The sequence below is a fragment of the Protopterus annectens genome, chromosome 12.part0, assembly GCF_019279795.1.
Source record: "Protopterus annectens isolate FY-2018-M chromosome 12.part0, PAN1.0, whole genome shotgun sequence".
Taxonomy (NCBI): domain Eukaryota; kingdom Metazoa; phylum Chordata; order Ceratodontiformes; family Protopteridae; genus Protopterus; species Protopterus annectens.
The window spans coordinates 950,136,142-950,157,295 of NC_056746.1; the positions used below are offsets into that span (position 1 = coordinate 950,136,142).

Here is a 21,154-nt window from a genome sequence, read left to right on the forward strand (position 1 = left end):
TATCTTCTGAGGAAAACTTTTCCGAAGTCTGCTTGGGGTATTAAAATACCTATGCAAACATTTCTAAGGAAAAATCTTAAACATTCTAGACTTTTTGCATACTTGCGAGCTACACATATGTCTTCCTATTGTTCCTTTGTAGATTTCCTTTCCAGTCTCTCTTCCCAATATTTTCTAACCTCCTCTAATTATTATATTTATCATGTACTATTTTAAATGCACTACTAATTATCCTTACTTTTAACATAAGCTTCTGTTGAAGATTCAACTAAAACTCTACCATAGTAGGTCTTTCATTTATAGGTCCCCCATCCCTTTCTCTTTGCCTGTACTCTGATATCAATCCATAGTAGGGAAGATAGTCTCTAACCTGCACTCCAGCCTTCTTCTTGGCCTCATCTCACTCTGTTGCATTTCATTTTCTATACTAAAAAATGCAGGAAAAGGTAATGAATGTAAACTGTAAGCAAAATAACAAAAAAACAAACATGGAATAGTCCAAAGCACTTTATTCACCGCAGCACAAGAAAAACTGTTTGTTAAGTGCTTTCATCACAAAGTAGCATCATCAGAACCAAGAACAGAAAACAGGAAATCCCTTTATGTATAAAAAAGGCGCCAAACAAGTGCTAAACCCCTCCTCAAATTAAAGAAAAAGCATCCACAAAACTACTGATGCAACATTTTAAGAAAATGCAGTTAAGAAAAATACAAAATAAAACATAAAATGCAAAATGTAAAATATCATAATAATAAAATGTAGTTTTAATGAATAGTAGCTCTTCTTTTGAGTTCAATGGAAATAGAAATAGTGTTATTCAAACTCAGGGAAACTGCAGGCATCAAAGTGTAACTGCCAAAACATTTGCCTCTGCAGTAAAAAATTCTGCTAGTCACCAAGAAAAACACCAATCTTGACTTTCTCTAAAACCAAAAATTTAAACTGTCTAAAACCAGCACACAGCCCAGCGTGTCTAGCCAGGCCACCTTTGTTGTCATTTTTCCTGATACTGTAGTCATGCTGGTAAATTATTTTATTAAGGGAACTGACAGTCTTACCATTGTAAAAAGCTGCGCAAGAGACACACAGAGCAAGATAAACAACCCTTTCATAATCACAGTTAAACTTGCCCCCATGGCAAACAGTATTCAACCTGGGCAGCCATGTGTCACCCGGGGATAAACAAATAAAGGGACATTGACTGCAGTGTCCACATTTCCTAGTGGTGGGTGGGCTGACCCTCCCAGCCACCTGCATTTCCAGTAATGATTTTATTGTTATTTTTATTTATTTTATTATTTTACATTTGTTGACATTTTATGTCCCTCTTGTTTTTAAAAGTAAATGATGCAGCAGCAGCAAAATGCTTGTTGATATCAGCATTACTAGAACGTAGGTACCAATTCCTCTGTACAATCTTCTGGATATCTCCAGCATCAAGAGAATAATGTAAAACCATATTGTGTTTGTTGTCTCATGTGCTGGTACCATCCTGCGAATGCACCAAGCCAGAAAGAATGATAGAAGGATATTGGTCACTCCGAGGGCCAAAATTTCATCCTGCAATTTATTCAACAAGTCCTGTGGATATCCTCTGTTAAGGAACATACTCTTTAAAAGTTCAAACTGCTTCAAACAAGCACCATCATCTGATGTCAACCTCGAAATTCTAATAAGTTGACTCTTGACCACCCCCTTCTTTTGATGAAAAGAGTGGCATCTGTCAATGGACAGAAAAGCATTGCAAAAAGTAGATTTCCAATATATTTCTAGTCCAAACCCTCCATCAGTTAGCTTTGTAATCTCTATATCCAGATAGTGAATACTGCCTTCACTAACAGTATATGTAAACTCAAGGAACAAAGTACTGGTAGCCAAGACTTCCACAAATTGGATGAAATCCTGACAGGAACTGTCCCATATTATCAACAAATCATCCAGAAACCTGAAATAGCCCCTATATTTCTTAAATTCAGGGCATTTGAAGATAAAGTCCAGTTCCCAATTTAGCAGAACAATGTTGGAAAAGGGGGGGGCACAGGATGCACCCATTGCCACACCTGATATTTGTTTGAAAAACTCACTATCAGATGATAGGAGGTTGTTGCCAAGTGCAATTTCCATCAATTCAGTGACCAAATGTACCCCCTTAAAATCAAGGCCACCAAATCTAGTAACCACCTGACCAAACCAATCCAATCCCATATCCTGTCAGATGACTGTGAACAAACTTTTGATGTTGCACATTGCAAGCAAAATAGTACCACTGGAATCAACCTCTCTTATCTTGTCAATGAGATCCCAAGAATCCTTGACAATATGTGGGAAGGGTGACAAGATCTTCTTGAGTTGGTGATCAATAAATTTGGCCAGGGGCTCAGTATAGAGCCTCAAGCTGACACAGTAGGACGTAGAGGTGCATTGTCCAAAGAAGAATGAATCTTTGATATACCAAAGATCTTGGGAATAACAGGATGGTCAACCATCAAATAATCATACACAATCCGAGAAATAAAATCCAGTGCCAAAAGTTCATCCAAGGCTATCCTAATGGCTCGATGGGTAATTTTGATTTTGTTGACTGAAACAACAATGTATACATTGTAGTCATTCAGCAATTTATACAATCTCCCAGCATAGTCGTGAGTGTCCATAATAACAAGACCTCCCCCCTTTTGTCTGCTTTCATGCACCTAATGCTCCTGTCCCTAATAAATTCATTAAGGAGTGCCCTTTGGTTAGATGCCATATTGTAGAATTTTTTTCTTTTCTTTTCTCTTTGATCCCCCTAGCTCAGAGGACAAAGCCTGTCGAATATCTCTGTAGCACATCTTTTCAAAGACACCTAGAGCAGAGTGCAGGGCGGATTGATCACACTCTTTTTCTTTGGACCAGTAGCAGCATGCTGGCAAGATACATGATCCTCCATAATTAACCCAAGATTCATTTTTCTAGTTTTTTTTTTGATTTCAACAAAAAAAAGGTGTCTCTTCTGACTGGGCTAGCTAGCTGGTAAACAAAAAAAACTTTCAAAAACTTTATGATGTTTGGGGCCAACCATGATCAACTGTTTCCATTTCTTCCTGTCCTCTGCATCTTGCTCTGTCACACCATTCACACCATGTCCCTCTCTCTCACATCCATAAGCCTTATTTCTTAGGCCTCTTTCTTTTTTCCTGTTACCTGGCTTTCCCCTCCTAGCATTTTTTTTCAATATACTCTGCATCCTCCTCCTCAGCACATGCCAAAACCTTGCCTCTCTTGCTTCTCTCTCAAACCCCCCAAACCTTCCTGGATGGGCATATCCTCTATTATAATCTTATCACCCTCGTCACACACCCCACCCAACACAAATTTTTTAAATTCAACTCTGCTTTCTCCAACCCATATAATATAGCTGTCTCACCCTCCTCTTAGACCTTCCCTTTCACCTCTCTTCCACACACCATTACTCAGAGAACTGTTGATCCCAAGTACTTAAACTTCCACCTTGCCGCTTCTTCTACTCCCCCCTCCCCATCCCTTCCCTCTCCCCTCCCTTCACATCACACACATGTTCTTTACCTTCATTTCTCTTCTCTCTCTCTCTCTGGCTCATCTCCCTCTCCTCCTCCACCTGCATCTGCAAACATCATAGTCCATGGGGACTCCTTCTGATCTCTGCTGTCTGTCAAGCTGTCCATCACCACTGCAAAAGAAAAAAAGGGGCTCATGATGATCCTGTAATCCCCTACACTCTGTATAGTTATAATGGTAAAATAAAAAAAAGATGTAATTGAAACAGTACCTGTCGTGTCTGGTCAGGTAGGGCATGAAATGATTCAAGAATTACATTACCCCCATTATTGGCAATGGTTGGTGCCCCCCAGCATACTGTTGATTCTGTACCTGTGTTTTTTTTCCACTCAGGACAAATCCTCAACTCAGGGAAAATCCTCAACCCTCACCTAAGCCCCCTTCAGCCTCCCATCAGGCTCAGAGCAGTGAGCAAACCGTCACGATCAAAACCAGTCTTTTCCTGGCCTAGACTGAAAGAGTTTACCTTCAACAGTCACAAAACCTTATTGTAGTGGTCACAGTGTCTGAGAAATCCAATCATTCACAATGGAGTCAGTGATTTTTAAAATTGTTTCCTTCAACACATTCATCTCTCTTCATCCTTAATAAGTAGTGAAAGTCATCTCCCTGTCCCTCAAAAGGCCAAAAAACTCAAAACAAAAGGATGATTTGATGAAACTCCCATTTGGCACCCACAAGTAGCTGCTGTCTTAGGAACCTGCCCTGCCCTTAATCTTTTTGCCATGAATCCGTTATTTAGTTGGAGCATTTTTGTTCACCAAGATTCATAAGATCCATTTCCAAGACTTTGATTGAAATTCATAAATGAACCATCATATATATGTATGTATTCAAACCTGCTTATTATTCAAAAACTATAATACTGTCATTCAAATCAAAAATACAAGTGCAGCAGAAAAAAAATCCCACTGTTGCTGTCAGAACTTGCTCATTCCACCTTATAGTTTTGCAGGGTTGTTGCCCGACAGTTTACTTTTTGCAGTGCACAATGCCATGAAAACACACAACCACCAGCATACCCACAACCTCAGCCAGCATTAACAACAATCAAGATGGGTCATTTATAAAATCTTTAGAACATCATAAAGTTTTTTTTGAAAGGGTTTAACTTTATACCAGCTAGTAAAGCCTCCATAGAGTACACCATTGTTGATCTCAAAATCTTTACTAGGAAAATGAATCTTGGGTTAATTATGGAGGATCATGTATCTTACCAGCATGCTGCTACTGGTCCAAAGAAAAAGAGTGTGATCAATCCTACTTGCACGCTGCTCTAGGTGTCTTTGAAAAGATGTGCCAGAGAGATAGTCAACAGGCCTTGTCCTCTGATCTAGGGGGATCAAAGAGAAAAGAAAAGAAAAAAAAACTACAATACGGCATCTAACCAAAGGGCACTCCTTAATTAATTTATTAAGGACAGGAGCATTAGGTGCATGAAACCAGACAAAAGGGGGGAGGTCTTGTTATTATAGACACTCACGACTATGCTGGGAGATTGTATAAACTGTTGAATGACTACAATGTATACATTGTTGTTTCAGTCAACGAAATCAACATTACCCATCGAGCCATTAGGATAGCCTTGGATGAACTTTTGGCACTGGATTTTATTTCTCGGAGTGTGTATGATTATTTGATGGTTGAGCATCCTGTTATTCCCAGGATCTTTGGTATTTCAAAGATTCATTCTTCTTTGGACGATGCACCTCTACGTCTTACTGTGTCAGCTTGAGGCTCTATTACTGAGCCCCTGGACAAATTTATTGATCACCAACTGTAGAAGATCTTGTCTCCCTTCCTACATATTTTCAAGGATTCTTGGGATCCCACTGACAAGTTAAGGGGGGGTTGATTCCAGTGGTACTATTTTGCTTGCAACATGCGACATCAAAAGGTTGTTCACAGTCATCCTACAGGACATGGGATTGAATTGGTTTGGTCAGGTGGTTACTAGATTTGGTGGCCTTAATTTTGAGGGGGTGCATTTGGTCACTGAATTGATGAAAATTGTACTTGGCAACAACTTCCTATCATGTGTTGGTGAGTTTTTCAAACAAATATCAGGTGTGGCAATGGGTCCATCCTGTGCCCCCTTCTTTGCTAACATTGTTCTGCTAAGTTGGGAACTGGACTTTGTCTTCAAATGCCCTGAATTTAAGAAATGTAGGGGCTATTTCAGGTTTTTGGATGATTTGTTGATAATATGGGATGGTTCCCATCAGGATTTCATCCAATTTGTGGAAGTCTTGGCTACCAGTACTTTGTTCCTTGAGTTTACATATACTGTTAGTGAAGGCAGTATTCACTATCTGGATATAGAGATTACAAAGCTACCTGATGGAGGGTTTGGAACAGAAATATATCGGAAACCTACTTTTTGTAATGCTTTTCTGCCCATTGACAGTTGCCACCTTTTTCATCAAAAGAAGGGGATGGTCAAGAGTCAACTTATTAGAATTTCTAGGTTGACATCAGATTATGGTGTTTGTTTGAAGCAGTTTTAACTTTTAAAGAGTATGTTCCTTAATAGAGGATATCGATAGGACTTGTTGAATAAATTGCAGGATGAAATTTGGGCCCTCTGGGGTGACTGATATCCTCCTATTATTCTTTCTGGCTTGGTGCATTTGCAGGATGGTACCAGCACATCAGACAAAAACAAAATATGGTTTTATATTATTCACTTGATGCTGGAGATATCCAGAAGATTGTGCAAATGAACTGGTGCCTACTTTCTAGTACTGTGGATATCAACAAAAATGTTGCTGCTGATCCATCATTTACTTTTAAAAACAAGAGGGACATAAAATCATTACTGGAAATGCAGGTGGCTGGGGGGGGGCTGCCCACCCACCACTAGGGAATGTGGACACTGCAATCAATGTCCCTTTATTTGTTTATCCCCAGGTGACACATGACTGTCCAGGTTGACTACTGTTTGCCATGGGGGCAAGTTTAACTGTGATTCTGAAAGGGTTATTTATCTTGCTCTGTGTGACTCTTGCACTGCTTTTTATGTTGGTAAGACTGTCAGTTCCCTTAAAAAAAGAATTTACCAGCATGACTACAGTATCAGGAAAAATGACAAAAGTGCCCAGCTAGACATGCTGGACTGTGCGCTGGTTTTAGACAGTTTATATTTTTGATTTTAGAGCAAGTCAAGATTGATGTTTTCCCTGGTGACTGGCAGAATTTCTTACTGCAGAGGCAATTTTTTGGAAGTTACACTTTGATGCCTGCTGTTTCCCGGGTTTGAATGACACTATTTCTATTTCCAGTGAGCTCAAAAGAAGAGCTAATATTCGTTAAAACTACATTTTATAATTGTGATATTTTACATTTTGCATTTTATTTTTTATCTTGTATTTTTCTTAACTGCATTTTCTTAAAATGTTGCATCAATAGTTTTGTGAATGTTTTTTCTTTAATTTGAGGAGGGGTTTAGCACTTGTTTGGTGCCTTTTTTATACATAAAAGGATTTCCTGTTTGCTGTTCTTGGTTCTGATGATATCACTTTGTGATGAAAGCACTTAACCAACAGTTCTTGTGCTGCAGTGAATAAAGTGTTTTGGATTGCTCTTTGGACTATTCCACATTAGTTTTTTGTTATTTTACATTTCATTTTCTAGTTATTTGCTCTCACTGCATTGCTTCCTTTGCCAGTTTTCTCCAGTAAATTCCAGTCACCTCTTGTCTATTTTCTGTACCCCTACTTATAGTCATCCCTATTGGTAAAATGCTCTTTCTCCATTCTCATATTGGAGTAATTCTTAGAATATTTTCTACAACTTTTTGAATAAAATTTTCTTTATGGTTGTAATTCTCAAATATCTGCATCCAGAATCTCTCTCTCTCTCTCTCTCTCTCTCTCTCTCTCCTTATTTCCTGAATCTCACCCCCAAGCTTCATCATCATCCTTTTCCACTTTGAATTATAACCTTTTGATTGTGTTAGGTATGTGAGCCTTAACTGTGTAGCTTTAAAATACCCAGTCAAATCAGGTAATCCTAAACCATCTCTTGTTCTATTGGGATAATCAGCTTATCCCACTTATTTCTTGCCCTCTTCATCTGTTAGATAAATTCATTCAACTCTTTATTAATTATTGTCCACAACCTCTTGTTTGGTTGATAACAAATATGTCTATATACAACTAAAGTGACTAAAAGCATTTTTCACTGCTTGTATCTTACTGTAGGCAAGACTATTTTATTTCCTCCTTGACCTATTCTACATCCAAAAATGTTTTTGATGCTCCTGGAAAAATATTTTAAACACAGCTGGATACAGCAGCTTAAATCTCACACCTGACTCTCAACATCGGTGGTGGTGCTGCAGTAGCATTGTTGCCTCACAGTAAGACGTTGTCTCATTCGATTCTCAGCTAGAGCGTCTTCTGTGTGGAGACATGCGTGAATGGGCATACCTTCATTGAAGGTGCATCAGAGCTGGCAACTCGGCATGTAAAAATCTACTGCCAATCATTAGCGGACCAGAGTTCCGCCATGGCGACCCCTAACTGGGAAAAGCCGAAAGACACAACAACAACCTGACTCTCAACATCCCCTGACTGCCCAGATAAACTTGCTTTCATTCTGCCTGGTGTACAGTGAGTAATCATTTTCTACAAATATTCTGGTGTCCACAATTTGTAATGTTTTTCCTTTAAACCACAATTTTGTCAGGAGCACCTCTATATGGTGGTATGTTTGCATCTTTACTAATCTAGGTCTTGGTTGCTTACTCATTGCCATATTTGGAGCATACACATAATGCACTCTCTCTCAATTAATAAATCCTGCTGTGGAACACCAGTCCATTTGTTCATTTGTGCTTTCATAAAAGTAATGCAGACATCCTTCTAGTTTCACTGGTAAAACAGAAAATCTCAGATTCTTGCCACCACTGTTTCTGTGTGAGATAGTATTACCGTACAGAGTTTATAGAACCAATAAGCTATATAGATACTTATTTTTCTGCTGATTGTTTAAAATTGTATACTTTTGTTAGGGTTCTCTCAACAATTCATACACACTTATTCTTGTAATTGCTTTTTAATTTTTGTGTAATTTCTATGTAATTTGATCTTTGTAATTGTAACTGTTAATTTTCTGTACTTGTGGAGCATTTCTCCCCGGGCATCCACTGAAAATGCCTTTTTTAGGCCCAGTGCACTTTCCCAGTAAACAAAAGCAAATAAATAAATAAAATAAATAAAATTTTCTCTGCGTGCTCTATCTTCTAACTCTACTATTTTTGAAACATCTCCTCATGGGAAAAATCATGCTCAACCAGCCTTTTACTTATTTGAGTCTCTGATTTTTGCTGTTTTATCAGTTCATCTGAATAGCTAAATAATGTTTCTTCTATTTTTTACAACCTTTTGTTATTTACCTTTATGTATTCTGTGACAATGTGAGGTATTGTCAGCTATGCCAGGAGAAGTAGGGCAGTGGATGTGTAACATATGCCAGCACAGCTAGCTGGACTGTAGTAAAGAATTATATGTTATTTGTATATTAAACTGATTTGTACAGATGCTTGTATTGAAAAAATGTGTTTGTAAAGCTGCTTGTGTTAAAAATGTACCAACAGTGTGCACTGTTGGGCAGAAAATAAATTTGCATGCATTATTGTAACTGTTTTAATGTATATATTGTAACAGAGGATACTGGAAGAAAAGAGGCTAATCTCAATGCACCTGAATTTAAGAAATAGTAAGAAAATTGAATTACTGGGCCTAGGCCATAAATATGTTATTTCACAGTTTTGAATGAAGCCAGAGAGACAATGTCTGTAAGAAGCATGGCTTGTTAGTCTGTGTAGGAGGAGGAGTAAAAGTCTGTAATTGTTTTACAACTTCCAGAAGCTTCACCAGATCTTATCAATGCTTTTGTGTGTGTATTGTTGTGTGTGTGCGTGTGTGTGTGTGTGTGTGTGTGTGTGTGTGTGTGTGTGTGTGTGTGTGTGTGTGTGTGTGTGTGTGTGTGTGTGTGTGTGTGTGTGTGTGTGTGTGTGTGTGTGTGTGTGTATGTGTGTGTGTGCTTAACTTTAAGCAGGAACACAAAAATGAAGCAAGAACACAAAACAAAACAACTCAAATTGATGCAGATAGGTGCATCTGGAACTCAGTGTCAGTGGTGAGGATTCATTCAGTGTTTCACATATTTTAAGCATCTCTGAGTGTATATGATTTTTTCCTCTAAATTAGTTCAAGCTACCTTTTGTACCAATGCTGAAACTAGAAGATTCTTCCAGCTTTTTTTTCTTTTCCATTTTTTCTTTTTTTTTTCTTCTTTCTCTAATGTCTTCTTTTTTTGGCATCCAGGCAGAGCCAATCTGATCTTTTTTTTTTGACTTTTTTCATTTTGTTAATATTTTTTTTTTGGGAGAGTTCTAATCATCCATGCATTTGCCAAAACATGCTGCAAAAAAATTTTTTTTTTTGATTTTAAACTTTTTAAAAACCTAAAAAGTTTTTTTTAGTGACAATATCAGTGATTTCCTGTGAAGGAACTTCAATCACAGACAATTTGAAGCTTGGGCAGTTGAAATTTGAGAGTTCAAACTTCATCCACCAGTAGGATAACCCTCTAGATTTCAAATAATCTTAGTCATAGCTTGATGATGTAGATGTGTATACAAGAAGCACTGTGAATTAAAGTCTTTTGGCACTATTTGCATACCATAGTCACATTTCATAGTCACTATTGCTAATAAAAATGTCCACAAGGAAGAAACAACTCTAAAATAATAAAATTAAAAGCTACAAGAATGGCAAAGCATAAGGATGTTGAGTATTTCAGAGTGATACATATGTTTGCACCTTTAATTGTGATGTTTAGGGTCACTGTTCCCTTTTATTTATAGTCATCATCTCTAGCTCTTTTGTAACTGACATGAAGAATTATTTATCAACTTTCTTACACTGTGTCTTAGAAGGATAAGAATTGCATTCTGTTTCTTCTTCTTAGACTAACGAAGACTGAACATTTCTCTTTTTGTTTTTGGGCTTTTTTATGGGTCATGTCATTTATCATATGGTGTGTATTCTTTTGCTGTCCAATACAGCATTCCACCAGAATTTCAATTCTATTAGCTAGAAAAAAAAATTCTGTGTTCTAGTAGTTTTCAATCCATCATCCTCACAACTGTACACAACTGTCATTAAATGGTTGATGATGAAGTTGATGAAAATCAAAAATCTCATCTCAATCATCACCTTACCTTTTCCCTTTTTGATTCCATTTCCATATTTGACTGCCATTTTATAACTTGTTCTAACAACTATATATAACAACCATAGAGTCTGGTCCTTCTTCATGCTTTTCTCCTGTTTTTGCCATATTTTTTTTTTTTTGACAGTAATTTTTTGACTTTTCATTAGATCTTTCCTATTTTTTCTTTTCCCAACTAAAACATGAACATGGAAACATTCTGGAATTATCTTAGGGATATGATTAGTGTTAGTTTTAGTATTTTATGACTGTCATTCTGTTCTGTCACTGCTACCCCAGTCTTTATCTGAACAAGAATATTTTTGACAGCTCTGCCCAACAGTACTATGACCTCTACTCTTTCTCAAAGATTAGATCCTTTGACTGCATTTTTACCTGCAGTGGTTAACTCCAGCAGAAGAGGTCTGGGAAGATTGTATTCTCTACCTGATCAGCAGTTTTAATAACAAATGTCAGCAATCTTTTTAAACCTATCATTGTTGGGTTGACTTCTGCAAGGAGTTTAATTAATTTCCAGAACCTAAAACTTATCTTTGTGTTTTTCACCGAGTTATATTAAAATGCATCTCTCGTTGTTTCATAACGTGTCATACAGCTTTAATGTCTCTATTTATTTAAGGCATCTTGTGCTTTACTAGTAAGTTAAAAGCATAGCTATAACTTTTAGAACTGTGATGAAACAACAGCTTATAAATATAATCATTCAAATAAAATAAAAAAAATAATATTAAGAAAACAGACATATTTTTTTTTTTTAATTTTCAGTAACTGTGTTCCATTTTAGTTTTCCTGCACCCAGTCCTGGAGATGATGTTTTCCCTGTCCATTTACCTGCATGGGACTTGGTCCAGACAGCTTCATTCTCCCCTGATCAAAATTAAACTAATCATTTCTCCATCTCTCTTTACAATCTAGCAGTAAATGCCTGCATCCTAACATCCTGTTTTTCTCTGCCCCTCAGCCTTCATTCACCAAAGATCTAACCCTATTCCAGTCCCTTCTACAGCTGACTGGTTGACGTTTCCTGCAGTTGGGAATTTTGGCTACTCTGGAAGAAGTGGATGATTCCCCAGTAAATTTATGGTAAAAGACCATATGGCTGAAACAACTTCACCGAAAATTACATTTTGATGAGCACAGAATTAAAAATATTTCTTTGGGATAAAGCTCTCATATCATCTATGTAGAAGAGACCCATCTACCCCATTCACAAAGATAACACTTAGTCACTGCATTTCAAATAAAAGGATACAGCAACCTCAAATTCAATAAGCTTGGCTTAATAAATTCATTTGATGAGCCTGAATGCCTGCTTTAGAGCTGTTACCCTTATCAGTGGGCACGACTGTAATATGCAGCAGTCCTTTATACTAAAGGTTAGAGTCTGCTTACTCGCTGGCTTAGACAGCTTATAACGTGCAGTATTTCAGTTTCTTGCAACTAACTAACAATCCTTTTCCTGGTATGTCATTAATGTCACCTGGGGGGAAAGTAAACTGACAAGGCATGTGAAAGCTGCTGAAATTCTACTCTGTCCTTTTAACTAATACCTTATTTTGTGCCTGCACTGATCTATTCATGGGTTAGCACTCTTAGTTGCTAGTGCTCCTTTTCTTAAACATGAAACAAGCTCCTTACTGTAATCCAAATTCTTGGGAAATAAAGCATGTTCAAAACAATTGTGAGTTTCAGCACAGCACCTTTAGTGACCTTTTTGTTTTAAAAACAACAGCAGCTGTTACAGCCATCTTGCCACCATCACTCACCCTTGTATTTTAGAATCTCATTGATGCAAACCAAATTCTACTATCACTAGATTATCTCAAGATCTCTCACACCACTCCCACTAAGGATGTCGGGTAGATAAGAGACCTGAGGAATTGCATATAACATAAATAACCCTTATGCCCATTGCATTGTTGGGCAAGATGGTCCAGCTTTTTTTATTTTGGAAGAAGTGAAGCAAAACATCAACATTTATTCCTAAGGTCACAGTGGCCTTTTTCAAGCTATATAGACTAGCAATGCCTGCAACATAATCTTAGTTTCTGTAATAACAGTTACCTTGCTGTCATAGAGAATGGTTGTGCTCTCAGAAAGTTAAATAAAAAGATAAAACTGCTTACTTAGCAAAGTAGCACAATTGGAGCATTTGCATATCATGCAAAAGGCATAAAAAGAAAAAAATACATTATACATAGAAAATGTAATACTTTGTCTTCACAGTACATAGCTTTTGGATGAGGCAGAAAATCAAAATATCTTGAATTGAGTGGCTTTTTATGGATGTAGTGCATACTTGACAGCTCACACAGGAAAGTACACCTGAGACACAGAAGTCGTTCTTCACCAAAACTAGCAGCTTGTGATTTGCACATTTCACAGTGAATGTGCACTCATGCGGTGGTGGTGCTGCGGTAACGTTGTCGCCTCACAGTAAGACATTGTCCTGTTCGATTCTCAGCTAAATCGTCTTCTGTGTGGAGACATGCGTGAATGGGCGTACCTTCGTTGAAGGTTGTGCATCAGGGCTGGCAACTCGGCACGTAAAAATCTACTGCCAATCATTAGCGGACCGGAGTTCTGCTGTGGCGACCCCTAACCGGTAGGGTTGCCACCTTTTCAAATGGCCGTAGTGGGACATTTTCGGGACACACATCAGATTTTACAGGCCGACACAAACCCACGGTCAGTACAAAGGATAGAACTTTCCTTTTTTGCCTAAATATAAGCTTATGCTTGTAGCAGTTCAGTTGCTTATCCTGTTTCTTGTAACATGTAGGTATTTTAGATACAAAAATAACTGTTTTATGCAACTATTACATTACATATGGGACATAATTATGTCTTACAATCTCAGAACATTTGCCATTTTTAATATTTTTGGTCAGGACACAACAGCCCAAATAGGGACTGTCCCTCGCCAAGTGGGACAGGTGGTAACCCTACTAAAAGCCGAAAGACCCCACAACATTGAATGTGCACTCATAGATAATGGCAAAAGCGATTTGCTAAACCTATATTCCTACTAAACACAAGTGTCTGTTAGTATTACTGCTCTGAGGTTAAATAGTGTAATTTCACAGAGTAGACATAGAAAGATCTTACCTCTTCCTCTGTAACTAAACATAGTTTCATTTCATTTCATTTCAGTTGTTAGTCTTTTCGTTTTATTGAGATGTTTCGTTGTTATATGTACACAAAGTATGTCAATCTAAATTCAGTGTTTTGTTCTACACTGTACAAGCACTTTAAGTGAATACAGTTTACATGTATTTTTCCATAAGTTCTGCACTCTGTATGTACTATGGTACACTATACAAACGCCTTACTCCATTATTATAGTGTGCATAAATAGTTCATAGCTGCACTTTTAGCTTTAGTACAATATCTGAAAGCATGCTACTGCTAATGTTATATAACATGCACACCTCTAAATGTCTGTTGTGGAGACAAAAATGGATTATGCCCAGTCAAGCTACCCTTTTTTTTTTTTACAAATGCCAATGAACACATCAATTTTGTAGTATTAAAACACTTAGGTATAAAAAGCATTGTGAATTAAATGGTCATGTTTCATAATTAAAGAGTATTTCAGCATAGTTAGTCACAAACATGAAACCTGGCATCCAGCATTTTGGGATAGCCTGACCTAAATTCTCTCAAAGGAAGGCTTCCCTCTTCTTTCTCATGTTAGGCCATTTCCTATAGATTTGGAGTCATGGTCAGTGTTAGAAAGTAATAAGCAGAAATATTTTACTGTCTGGCAGCTGGTTAGGTCTCAGAACAAAAGTTTACTAGTAACATTAACCTGATTCTATGGAGCAAAGGGATAAAGCTCTGACTGTGACCCATATGACCCAAGACTGATTAGTGGCTCAAGAGGCTGGAAGAGCCGAGAAGAATAGTTAAAATATGCACAACTTGCATTGCTGTCCTTGCCTGGAGGGAAGGGTTGGTCTGGCTCTACCCCCTTACACTACCTGGAGCTCCAGTGGCTTGGTGTAGGCTGCTTCCACGAGAAGTTGCCATGGGAGGGAAGAGATATGGCTGGGTCTGCCAAGGAGCCAGCCTTCATATCAAAGACACAGGAAATCCCTCTGTGGTGACACAGAGCTCATATCACCACCAGGATTGAGGTTAGGCCACACTCCTAAAAATGGCTGCCAGGATGATGGCTCTTTGCATTTGGCTCTCACCTCATGGGAATTAATTGGGTGGGAACAGTTCCTACCCTAAGAAGAATGAATGGGTGTATAGCTCACAGAGAATTCATGCCACCAGGAAGCAAGGTGCGTAAAAGTGTAATAATAAAGCTTACAACTAACACTGGAAATCTGCTGTGTTTCTTGACATCTCTTCTAATACTGACTTCTTCTTCTAGTTATACAACTTATTTATGAGGTCACAAAATTAATTAACTGATTAATTAGTAAAATATTTATTTTTTATTCATTTGCTGTACAGTACACATGCTACTCCCATGAAGAATATATTTCTGAATTGAGTATACCTAAGACTATTGCAAAGTCCTATTCTAGTAATATTTGAATAAAGCTATTGTCTTATGCATTAGCTATAAAATAGATATAGTCATTTATTTTATTGCACATTTGGTAACTAGGAAAGTTCGACTGTGTAGTGATTACCTGTTTTCAGTGGAGGCCTGGGGAGAAAAGCTCCACATCAAGACAGACAGAAAATAATAACTTCATACAGGACAAAGAACATTGAGAAATTACATAAGTAACATAACAAAAAATATATATGTAGATAGATTTATAAGTATATACTATCAGCTGGCTTTGTCTATGCCAGCTAACAATATGTTTCTGGATTTAATATGCCGAAGGTTAATGTAAAATTAAGCTTTTTATTTCATATCGTATATAATTGTTTAGGCAGAGGGGGAAGGGATACACACATTCTAACACACAAAATATGCTGCCAATGATGCAATACTAAAATGAGTGACTGCTAATATACAAGTTACTCATTTCAAGCACAGAACAGATGAAAGGTAGTTGATGTTGCCCTTGAATTAAATGCTTCTTTTTCTCATGGAGTACTAGTACGACATTATCAGTTATGTTACTTAATCTACTTTTCTCTCTTTAATTTGACCACACATCTATTCATCTGCCAGTCTTAAGATGTATCCTGGGCTTGTTTTATAAGCTACAATTGGACACGACTGCCAGAGTTGTTCATTTCTGACCTGCTTTCTGCTTAGCTTATAAAGGTCTTGAATATCATGTATCTTGCCTGGGAAAAAGCTTTTTTCCATTGGTGTAGGTGTGGCAATGAAGCTGTGATTTCCTATCAACCCTTCTAGACTTAAGCACATAATACAATAACTTAAGTCCATGAGGTCAATTATATGTGCTTAACATGGTAAGTCGAATAAGCATTTTGCCCATTTTCAGGTATGACTTGAAGAGGTGGTAGGCCATTGAGGTGTTTTTGTAGTGGGGTTCCTGTAAATGGACAGCGTCAATCCATTTATGTTGCATTTCATTTTTGCTTACTTTATCTCAAACTCATATAACTGCTTGATTTGCTTATTTTCTTAAGTCAAATCATCAGGGATGTTTCAACATCAGTAATGTTTTGCTTTAAACTCTTGAAAAATGTATAGTAAGAATAACAGGAATACAAGGAATCATACATCACTGATGTAGCAAGCATATCCATTGTTATTATTTTATTAGTGGCTACTCTATTAGTACTGGGTCACTGCTACTCTGTTCATCTTCCAAGCAGAGTCTTTGACATCCACTTAGTAAAGCTCAATTTAATCTGCAAAAGTGATGTGTGTAAATATGTAGTTTCTATTACTCTGGTGAAAAAACAATAAGGCATGCTGACTGGATAGCAAAACCAAGTAAATATAGCCACCTGTTTTTGCAAAGTGCTGGTCAGGAAAATCTTGTGAAACTACATCTCTTTCCAGCTCCATACTGTGAGGGAAAACAAATGATCTCTTTCAATACTAAAAAAATCAGGAAAGCAATACAAAGTCAAAAGTAAGTCAAACAAGAACAAAGAACAAAAAGTGAAAAGTAACAATTAATGATAAATTAGTATGAGGGCAGACCAATTAGGTTATAAGCATGAAGAACTAGATCAGTAACAAGAGAAGAATAGAAAACACAACTAGGCATCAACCCCTGTATCATTAGGTGAGTTGCAAATTGGCTCACAGATAAAACCCACAGTGTGAAAGTAGTGGACTCCAAGTCAGACTGCCGACCAGTCATGAGTGGTGTCCTACAGGGATCAATCCTGAGTCCTCTCCTGTTTGCCATCTACTTCTCAGAAGTCCAGGCCAACACGGAGGGACTCTGGCTGACCAAATTCACAGACGGCTGCAAGCTGGGAGCCATTATTAACTCTCCAAGTGATGCAGACATCCTACAGAAAGGCCTCACTGACACCAATGACTGGTGTCAAAACCATGGCCATAAGCTTAATGCCAAAAAATGTGTCATCATCCCCTTTGGGAAAAACTCAGTTCCCACTAATTACCACATCGATGGGAGCCCACTAAACACTGAAGGCATTATAAGAGATCTGGGGACACAGGTTGACTGCAGCTTCTCCTTCGACCACCACAAAGTCCTTCTATGTGGCACATCTCATTACAAGGGTTTTGCATCCAGGAAGAAAGAGGTCATCATCTCTCTCTACTCTTCCCTCATTAGATCAATCATCGAGTATAATGCCTCATTTGGCATGTACCTCACTAGACACCACCTGCAAGAGCTGGAGAGGCCACAAAAGTACCTCACATAGAGGATCCTAGGCCTTAAACACATGTCCTAGGCAGACAGACTAAAAAAAAAACACCAGCTATTCTCTGTCTCATATCGTCTACTAAGAGGTGATCTCTGCTTGACTTACAAAGCCATGTCTGACCCAGCTCTGTTAGAAATGGTACATCTAAAGAAATCCCAATCCTTCTGCACCACATGCTCCAGAGACCTCAACCTCATTACCACAATCAACAGAACATGCTGGAATGACAGGTTCATAATCCAGAGACTGCCCATGCTCTGTCAAGCAGAGCACCTCACTAGCCCTCTTCAAGAGAAATCTTGATGAGTGGATGGGAAACAGAAAGTTCACCCAGGGGATCACTCCAGTGGTTCTATTTGATAGAGGCAGTGGGAACTAACACTGGGTTTAACGATGCCAGGGCACTTCTATCCGCTAGGCTTATAAAGGCCCCAGGGCCATTAGCCTAGTACACACCTATGAACCTATGAAACTACTGAACAAAATATTACTGGAGAGACTTATGCAAAGAAGCAGAAAGAAAATGCATTCCAGACTAAGGAGGTGGCAACTAAGAGTAGTATGAACTGCAAAGACATTTGCAGCTATGTGGGTAACAGTGGTTAAACAAACAAAGTACAGACCGATGCAAGGGTAGGAGTTAAATTCATGTACATGAAGCTGAAGAAATTAAGACTAGCAATTCCAAATACAGTAATAAGAGGATGTACATCAAGTATAGTTACTGTAATGATATGCAGTAAGGTTACCCTACAACCTAAGGCCTCCTATTCAGTTTCTAAGTACCTGACTCTCCAATTGTGCACTGCTATAGCCAGCATTGTTCTCATCCAGAGACTGGAATGTGTTCTCATGCATACTAACTTAACTCCTCCTAAAACACACACATCTGACAAACTACAGTCAATGCTATTTGCAAATTCATCCACCTGTCCCCAGGAACCAAATATCACTGCTGAGTACTAAAGAAAGCTAACTGGTTCCCACTCACTGCATGTGCCACCTTCCTACTTGCTTCCTTAGCTGGAAGTCTGTTCACGGTCAGCTACTGCCTTACTTGTCTCTTACTTCCTTGTCTCTTATTTGCAGGTCATCACATTATGACATTTGTAGTGAAACTGACTAACCAATTTTTTACACACTCTCAACCTAACTTTCATAAAACCACAGGAGAAAAAAGTTTTCCAGAATAGGCCCTGCAAACTGGGACTTTCTTCCAAAACAAATTAAACAATGAACTCGATTCTGTCTTTTAGGAAATGTCTTAACAGAACGTTTCAACAGACCCTACTCCTATACACATGCTTTACTGACAAAGGCTAAAATTCTGTCTGTGTTTCTAAACTTGTGATAAAAAAGCATATTCATGTAATTATTAAATGCATGTATTTGTAAAGGCACATTCTCTCTAATCTTTCTTTTGTTAATTTTACTTAGGCAGATTTGTTTTTACACTGGGCTGCATCTTCATTTGAGCATATTGTATTTCTTCCAGAGTGAACACTAAAATGAAAATGCCTCTGCTGTTTTGTATACAATGCATCTCTAAAAAGTGTTTATATATATATATATATATATATATATATATATATATATATATATATATATATATATATGGGTCTACTACGTATTATTGGATTTTCACTTATCTGAAAATCAGATGCACGAGACGACTTCGCCAAAAACTTAGTTTGACAAACACCCGGATCGCTGCAGTTTTACTCCTGAAAACTAACCACCATGACAAAGTAAATGAACCAAAGCAAACCAAACCTACACCCCCCCTAACTAAATATACCAACTCCAAGTGGGGAAAAGGGCAAAGTTCACCATAGTGGCCGAGTGGTTCATTTCCCGGAGTAAAACTGCAGTGATGCAGGTGTTCGTGAAACTAAGTTTTTGGCAAAGTTGACTCGTATATCTGATTTTCGGGTAAGTGAAAATTCGATAATACCAGGCAGATCCATATACATACACACACACACACACACACACACACATATATATATATATATATATATATATATATATATATATATATATATATATATATATATAATATTTACCTAATATGACATTTAATGCTCAACTATTGCTGTTTTTCTGTATCTACCCATTAAATGTAAACTATTGATTACTCATATGACACCTTTTTAACTAATAATTGCATGTGCTAGAACTCTTACAAATATATTTGCACTCTATTTACCTCCATTTTTCTCAGGTCATGTCTGAAAAGGGTACTAGTATCAATGCATTCACTCTAACTGATAGTGTTCCATCTCCTGGGTTTGTGAGATGTAGTGCACAAGTGTTGAAATGTATTTTGTGTGAATTGATGTTTGAAAGTGAGTATGCTTTAAAGTGCATTGTGCATGGTAAGATGTGTAGTGTTAATGTAGTGTGTTTATGTCATGGATATTAATGTGAGTGTAATATATGGGAATTTAAAGTGCACAATGTAACAAGGAGTATGGAGTTGTCCGTGTTGCAGTGGTTGTCAAATTCCAAGGGCCACTTATGTTAATCTTCCATGGCAATGGTGATTTCAGAATTAGAAGAGCTGTCTGTATGGGGTGAGAGGGGACAAAGCATCCCACATTAAATAGTGTGTGCTCAGTATGGTGTATGTGTGCATGTGTATGCAGGTGTGTGCGCACCTGTGTATGCATTTTCCATAATGTCTCAGTAAAACAATAGGCCATTTTTTTATCTACTCCCACTCTGCCTTCTGAAGGGGATAGACCAGAACTGGAACTATACCCACGTTGCTTAAGGGCATCTTTTCCCATGAAGCTCATTTCTTTCTGAACTGGTAAATGCTTTGGCACTTTAGGCTTGCTCTTCAATTTAGGTAACTCTTCCCTTGCATTTGGATTTCTTCCTCTGTTTGACTGTCTGCTTGTAATGATACTGTTGTGAATGCACTATTCTACCAGTGTTTGTTAAAGATCCTGGGTGCTCTTACTCACTCCCACCATGCCTTCCCAAGGGGATAGACCAGAATTGGAGCTATTGTCCTGTTCGATTCCCAGCTAAAGCGTCTTCTGTGTGGGGACATGCGTGAATGGGCGTACCTTCGTTGAAGGTTGTGCGTCAGAGCTGGAAACTCGGCACATAAAAATCTACTGGCAATCATTAGCGGACCGGAGTTCCGCTGTGGCGACCCCTAACCGGGAAAAGCCGAAAGACACAACAACAACTCACATTGCTTGAGAAGGGTATTTTTTCCCTTGAAGCTCATTTATTTTCTGAACTGGTAAATGCTTTGGCAATTTAGGCTTGCTCTTCAATTCGGGATACTTGTAGTAAAGACAAATTATTTATGTCTTCATCACTGGACTGGCATAGCAGAGTTCTTTAATATGAAATAATGTAAATAAAAGGCCACTGACAGCTATCTCAATGATCTTTTGCAAACTATCATGAACTGTAACTTTTTTTTTTTCAGAAAAAGTGCAGTCAGATAACTAAGCAAAATGTCATGTTCTCATTGTCAGTAGAGATGTGCAGTCTGGTTATCTTCTAAAAGTCAGA

At 37.9% G+C, this 21,154-nt stretch overlaps 1 protein-coding gene across 3 annotated transcripts in view; it reads left to right on the forward strand.

The window, feature by feature from the left end:
* The window catches only part of ZNF831 (zinc finger protein 831), a 1,505,884-nt gene that overhangs the window by 1,118,924 nt on the left and 365,806 nt on the right, over window positions 1–21,154 (forward strand). The gene's annotated exons all lie outside the window — the stretch shown is intronic.